Source organism: Suncus etruscus, chromosome X (genome assembly GCF_024139225.1).
Source record: "Suncus etruscus isolate mSunEtr1 chromosome X, mSunEtr1.pri.cur, whole genome shotgun sequence".
In the NCBI taxonomy this organism is placed as follows: Eukaryota; Metazoa; Chordata; class Mammalia; order Eulipotyphla; family Soricidae; genus Suncus; species Suncus etruscus.
In genome coordinates this window covers 35,747,240-35,755,085 of record NC_064868.1, presented here as the reverse complement: position 1 = coordinate 35,755,085, position 7,846 = coordinate 35,747,240, and the positions used below count along the sequence as shown (strand labels likewise).

The 7,846-nt window shown below is 36.1% G+C and overlaps 2 non-coding genes across 2 annotated transcripts; both read right to left on the bottom strand.

Annotated features, from left to right (window-relative positions):
* Positions 1-540: 540 nt before the first annotated feature.
* LOC126000179 (U6 spliceosomal RNA) lies at positions 541-647 on the bottom strand. Its single transcript, XR_007492541.1, has one exon. It is a non-coding gene; the product is annotated as a U6 spliceosomal RNA (small nuclear RNA).
* Positions 648-5,815: 5,168 nt separating this feature from the next.
* Positions 5,816-5,922, bottom strand: LOC126000254 (U6 spliceosomal RNA). The gene has a single exon (XR_007492609.1). It is a non-coding gene; the product is annotated as a U6 spliceosomal RNA (small nuclear RNA).
* Between the last annotated feature and the right edge of the window lie 1,924 nt (positions 5,923-7,846).

Below are 7,846 nucleotides of genomic sequence, written 5' to 3'. Positions count from 1 at the left end.
TAGAATTACCTCATTTAATTTTGGGTATTTTAATGGCACACTAAACACATGCAACTCATAATGACCAAGAAACATATTAAGTAAAAAATAAAATGGAAATAGGAGCTTATCTGGTAAATATAACAATTGGATTTCCAATTAGAGATAATTATTTTGTGGTGTGGAGGCAATCCAGAGTTGCTCAGGGATTACATTTGGTTCTGTTCTCAGGAATCACTGCTGACAGAGCTCAAGGAACCCTATGTGGAGCAAGGAATTAAAACTTGGGTTAGGGGCTGAGGATATAGCATGGAGGTAGGGTGTCTGCCTTGCATACAGAAGGACGGTGGTTTGAATCCCAGCATCCCATATGGTCCACCGAGCCTGTCAGGAGCGATTTCTGAGCATAGAGCCAGGAGTAACCCCGGAGTGCTGCCAGGTGTGACCCAAAAACCAAAACCAAAACAAAAAAACTTAATTAACTATATGCAAAGCAAACACTCACCTGCTGTACTATCAATCTGAACCCTCTTAAAAATAAAAATTTTTTATTTCTTTTTTTAAAATATGGAATGCTTCACGAATTTGCATATCATCCTTGTGCAGGGGCCATGCTAATCTTCTCTGTATCATTCCAATTTTAGTATACGTGCTGCCGAAGCGAACACTTAAATATAAAATTTGTAATCAAATCACCATGAAAATCTAAAGTTGTTCATGATTGAATTTCAGACATACAATGACCAACACCCATCCGTTCACTATACTGCCACCAATATCCCCAATTTCCCTTTCATCTTCTCTGCTCTTTCAATGAAAGACAGTTTTCTTCTCTCTCCTTGCTTTCTCTCTTCTGTAGTTTTTTTTTCCTTTTAGATACGGTGGTTACTGTGTCTAGGACACAAATGCTGCCCATTGAGAAACTGTTTAACCTACTACCCATTTGATAAGAGGTTATATCTAAGATATTTAAAGCACGGGTAGAGCTTGACAAGAAAAAAATCTAACTCCACCAAAAAAAAAAAAGATAGAATACCTGGGCTATGACACACAGTCTTCGTTAATTAACATATAGTGGTCTGCTTTGCTGCAAATTAACAAAGACTGTGTGTCCTAGCCCAAGTATTCTCTTTTTTTTTTTTTTTTTTTTGGTTTTTGGGTCATACCCGGCAGTGCTTGTGAGTTATTCCTGGCTCCATGCTCAGAAATTGCTCCTGGCAGGCACAGGGGACCATATGAGACGCCAGGATTCAAACCGATGACCTTCTGCATGAAAGGCAAATGCCTTACCTCCATGCTATCTCTCCGGCCCCAAGTATTCTATCTTAATTGACCACAAATTACTTTTGAGATATCTGGTTAGTACCAAGATATCTTTCTACTGGTTTCTTATAAAACTAAAGTGCACTGACCTAATGTTGACTAAGACAGAAAGAATATATATAAGTAGAGTATTAGATAAAGGCATCTTAAAATTAGGACTACTGATTTTTTTGTTTGGGGTGATGTGTGACTTGAATATTTGTTCAGCAGTAACTGTGACCTTTATCTACCAAAATTATTAGTAACTCCCTGTCAGTTGTGATCATCTGAAATGTCCATAGGTTTAACATATGTTATTTGGTAATAAAATACCTTATTGTCTAGTGATAGGGATTAAACCCAAGGCTTCACAAATATAAAGCAAATACTATATCACTAAACTACACTCCTGGCTCAAATGTCCTCTTGTTGATATTCAGTAACTTTAAGAATATCTGTTCTAATATGCTTATTTTTACCAAGGAGAAATCTGAAAGCCAGGTACATGAGTGCTATTACTTAGCATAGAATAGATTACTAAAAGAAATAAATGAACTTTACTTTTATGATCTAGAATTATTACTTCTAGTTAAATTTTATAATTTATTTTATAGAGTTCATATAAAACATGATAATCACCTGATTTGGATATTATACAGATTGTGTGAATTTGAAGTTAAATGGATCTCCTAATATAGATGATGTTCTTGCAAATAAATGAAGGCTTCAGGTCATATATCCTGAAGGGATATATATATATCCATATATCCCTATGTATGTTGAGTGAAAGAGACAGGATACTAAAAGGTAAATAATAAAGAATGAGAACAATTTAGGTTAAGTTTCAGACTTTGCTGATTCAATAGAGAGCTTTTTATGTGTATTCTTGAGACAAAGGAGCCTTGGATCCTTGGCCTTGTATCATTCAAAGATTGAATGCAGAAATGTGAAAGATATAGGCACTCCCTATTATTTAATATTTCTGAATATCTGTATGAACAAGAAAGATACCACCATTCAAGGGTAATCCTCCAAGAGACCATTTCAACAGCAAAATATGTAGGAGCATGAAAAGAAATGCACAGTTTTGGGTCTGGAGCCATAGCACAGCGGTAGGGTGTTTGCCTTGCACATGGCTGCCCCAGGACAGACCTGGGTTAGATCTTGAAAGTCCATATGGTCCCCTAAGACAGGAGCAATTATTCAGGGTATAGCCAGGAGTAACCTCCGAACATCACTAGGTGTGGCCCCCAAACCAAAAACCAAAAAAAAAAAAAAAAAAAAGAAAAGAAAAGAAAAGAAAAGAAAAGAAAAGAAAAGAAAAGAAAAGAAAAGAAAAGAAAAGAAAAGAAAAGAAAAGAAAAGAAAAGAAAAGAAAAGAAAAAGAAATCCACAGTTCTAAAAAGAAATATCTGAGGATATTCGAACAGGACACTATCAGTGTCTACTTTATTTTTAGGTGGAAAAACAAACAAACAGGCAAGGATTTCAGAGACTGTGAGGTAGAAATACAAATTCTCGGCTTGCTTATTCAAGATCTAGGGAAAATTACAGTTTTGTTGTCCTAAACTTCCAATGCCACCTAAAATGCCACTTCTGATGTTTTTAGAAATAAATAGATGGAAAGTATAAGATGCGAACCATATACCAGGATTTTTTTTCTGTTGTTTTTGTTTAAATCTATTCAAATTATGCAAGTTGTTCTCAATGCACTCCAAGCCACTTGACTCCTATTATTTTAAATTTTGGGCCCAAATGTCTCCATACTCACAAGTTACTCCCCCCCTTTTTTTGTCTTTGAAACTTACCTAAGGAAAACATGTGTTTAAATTAGCGTTATTAGTTATTCAATGGTACATGTACTTGCACAGTTAAAGTTCTGATAAATGGTCTGTATGTATGCTCTGTCTAACGACATAATATTCAACAGAAGCGACCGAAGCAATAGTACTTACAATAGGGTATTTGTCTTTCATGTGACCAACCTAGGTTCAATCTCTGTCGAGGCATGCATTATGCATGTCTCCATTTATTAAGGAAGCATGCACCAGACATGGCTTTTGGCTTTCCTGGTTCAGTGCCTAATTTTCCTCCCAAGAATTATTTCAGCCAGAAGGTCCGTTAGAGAAGTCAATCATTGACCCTTGCGTGGATTACTGGCTATAATTCTGACACGCTGTGACAGTACATTTTCTCTTTTCCTTTTATTTGATTTTTGTCTCCTTTCTACTACAGAAATTCTGCCTTAGCCTTTCTGCACTCACAAAGAAATTTCGGGACCAAAGAAAGCCCGCCAAAAGCTCCCCATTGGCTAGTTTATTTGTGACACTTCCTTCTAGTATAACCTGGCTTCAGTAGCTTGTTTTCCTGAGTCTAGCTCCATATGGTAAACAATTATTTCCATCCCCCCAAAAATCCATTTTCCAGCCACTGAAAATGCATTTCTTCCAAAACCTGTCTCCTTTTGTTTCTTGAAAAACCTGTTTTTTGCTTACCCCCAAAACATCTTCAGCTCATGTTTCACATTACCTCTAGCAGGGCTCTTTCTCACCTACCTAGTTATTTGACATGTAGATTATAGGGTCCAGTACCATTGTGTTGACCCTCCTAACGATTCTCTGCTCTTTGTTTTCCCTGAAGACACCTTGCATACCAGAGATTGTGCTTAAAATGTCATCAGCTGAACAGTAAATTTGTCTCTCGTCTCATGGATGTGCATACAATGCATTTTGTGTGGTCTCATTTATTTCATACTTCATATTCATCTGCCTCGTGTAACTGCTTTTCTTCCAGTGAGGATTATCTGACCCACTAAGGTTTTGCTTAGGGACGCAAGGCGTCTGCAGCAAATCTCTGACACCTTATATGGTCCTCTGATCATTCCAGAAGTGACACTTCTGAGTGCAGAGCCCGGAGAAGCCATGAGTACTTGCCATGTGTGGCCTTTTCAAAAAAATATTCAACAGATATTACATTTCTCCTGGCATAGCTTACTTTCTCCTAATCAAGAGACTAATCTGTTAATCAAGACTGTGTTGCATATCTCAACTTTTTTTTGGTTTGTTTTTGGGATGTACCTGGAAATGCTCATGTGTTATTCTTGGCTCTGTATTTAGGAATTACTTGGGTTTGGTGCTTGTGGAATCATACAGGGTGCAGGGTATTGAACCTAATTGGCACATACAAGGATAGCACTCTACCAAATGTACTATCCTTTCAGTGCCTCCCCATATACCATAACTTAGAAAAATTGCTTACTAAACAAAATATATCACTTCTATTTTTACTCTTTTGTTTTCAATTGTATAGAGTAATAACATAATATTACTAAACCAATTCTCCAAGTGATACATCCATTCTATATAGTGGAGTTGACAAATTATATAATAATTATACACTTAAAATTTGGACTTGTTTTTACTATGTATAAATAATGCTGTATATTTCTTTTACCACTGACTTTAATATATATATGTATATATATACATATATATATCTTTTCTTACATGCTTGATGTCCAAATTAAATGCGGCACACATGTATGCACATAGCAGAACATAGATACTCAATAGTCATTCCTTTCTGCTCTCTGATGCTACTGCAGGAAATTGAGGTTTGCGGAAGGACTGCAGATATTTAAGAATGTAATTTTTTTGTTTTGTTTTTGGGTCACACCCGCAGCGCTCAGGGGTTACACCTGGTTGTATGCTCAGAAATTACCCCCTGGCAGGCTCAGGGGACCATATGGGATGCCAGGATTTGAGCCACCGACTTTCTGCATGAAAGGCAAACACTTTACCTTCATGCTGTCTCTCTGGCCCCGTAATTTTTTTTCTTTTAAATTTTTTATTTAAACAAATTTATTACATACATGATTGTGTTTGGGTTTTAGTCATGTAAAGAACATCACCTATCACCAGCGCAACATTTCCATCACCAATGTCGCAAATTTCCCTCCTCCCCACCCAACCCCCGCCTGTACTCTAGACAGGCTTTCTATTTCCCTCGTACATTCTCATTATTAGGATAGTTTGAAATGTAGTTATTTCTCTAACTAAACTCATCACTCTTTGTGGTGAGCTTCCTGAGGTGAGCTGTAACTTCCAGCTCTTTTCTCTTTTGTGTCTGAAAGTTATTATTGCAAGAATGTCTTTCATTTTTCTTAAAATCCATAGATGAGTGAGACCATTCTGCGTCTTTCTCTCTCTCTCTCTGACTTATTTCACTCAGCATAATAGATTCCATGTACATCATATATAGGAAAATTTCATGACTTCATCTCTCCTGACAGCTGCATAATATTCCATTGTGTGTATGTACCACAGTTTCTTTAGCCATTCATCTGTTGAAGGGTATCTTGGCTGTTTCCAGAGTCTTGCTATGGTAAATAGTGCTGCAATGAATATAGGTGTAAGGAAGGGATTTTTGTATTGTATTTTTGTGTTGCTAGGGTATATTCCTAGGAGTGGTATAGCTGGGTCACATGGGAGCTCGATTTCCAGTTTTTGGAGGAATCTCCATATTGCTTTCCATAAAAATTATGGAATGCTTCACGAATTTGCTTCTCATACTTGGGCAGGGGCCATGCTAATCTTCTCTGTATCATTCCAATGTTAGTATATGTGCTGCCGAAGTGAGCACAATGGTGTATATTTTTAAAAGAGTCTTGACATATAAAAGAAAACCATTTTTGTCAGTTCTTAACACATTCATGAATGACAAGTTCCTTTAATTAACAGATGAATACCTTAATAAGACTGTTCTTTCAATGCATATAATCTTACTACCAGAAAGATACTAAAATTATTAACAAGAAATAAGTAAACATTGTCACAGCTTATTTAAAGTCAGCAAAAGAAATTGGACTTTTAGTACTGTGGATAGTATACTTGCCTTGCACAAGTTTGATCCCTGGAACACCATTTAGTTCCCTGAGACCAATAGAACTTATTCTTGAGCACCATGAGTTATGCTGTAAACCCCAAATAAAATAAATAAAAAGTTAACATGAATTTTGGTGACCTTTTATTTAGAATGGAAATATGATAACATTTAATATAATAGTTAATAAATTAACCAAAATTAATAGAAGAATTCTGAAAACTAATATCAAAATCCTTTAGTAACTTGGCTCAAAGAATGCAAAGTATTTAAGTGCTGATGCCAAAGTAAGAATAATTTCATTATTATTCATTTTTCTTTTTAAGAATAATATCTTTATGTAATCACCAAGATTAAAAACATGTTTGTAGCTGAGTTTCAGTTATACAAAAGGACAATGCACTTCACCAGTGCAACATTTCTACCACCAATTCTCCTCCCCCATTCCTGCCTGTATTTGAAACAGGCATTCTATTTCTCTCACTACAATTTTCATTATAGTTTTTAGCATAGTTATTTCTCTAACTGAACATATCACTCTTTATGGTAAGCTTCATATCAAGGGCTGATTCTTCCAGCCCTCATATCTATTGTCTCTGGATATTATTGCAATGTCTTTTGTTTTTCTTAAATTTCACAGATGTGGTACCATCTCATGGCACAGAGACTGGAACACATCACATGCACACACACACACACACACACACACACACACAGAACAATTTGTGCTAGCCGAATGCGGAGAGACAGGCACTCTCATTCTGCTGGTGGAAGTGTTGTCTAGCCCAGCCTTTATGGAAAACAATATGGAGATTCTTCAAAAAACTGAACATTGAGCTACCATATGACCCAGATATACCACTCCTAGGGATTTACCCTAGGAACACAAAAACACAATACAAAAATGCCTTCTGCACACGTAAATTCATTGCAGCACTATTTACAAAAGCTAGAATCTGTAAACAACTCAGATAACCAACAACATATGAGTGGCTAAAGAAACTGCGGTACATATACACAATGGAATGCTGTGAAGCCATCAAGAAGAATGAAGTCATGAAACTTTCCTATACATGGATGGACATAGAAAGTATTATGCTGAGTAAAATAAGTCAGAAGAGAGATAGACACAGAATATTACCTCATTTTCAGTAAAAAACATCAGATGTTTTTCAGTTTCATTATGCATGAGATAAACAGTACAGCCAATATTTACTAAAGAATAATGTTTGATTTATGTAAATTTTAACTGCTTTAACTCGTAACTAAAAATAAAGTTTTCAAAACTTTGTCATTATATTTGGAGTCACATATGCAATAGATTTAATTCAATATGAAGGCAATTTAAAAAATCTCAATGCAATTTTATAATCAAATAAATAATGTTTCTTATAGTGAATACATAGATGTGTGGTTACAATATTACAACAGGTGAAGTTACCAGAGAAACAGTATAAAGTTTTTGTTCGTTTGGTTGGTTGGTTAGTTTTTAGGCTACACTCGGTGATGCTCAGGGATTTCTCCTGGCTTGGGGGATCATATGGGATGCCAGGGAATTGAACCAACGACTGTTGTAGATCAGTTGCGTGCAAAGCAAATGCCCTACTGCTGCGCCATTGCTTCAGCCCCAGTATAAAAGTTTAAGGCACTTGATTTGCATGCAACCAACCCTGATTTGGTCCCT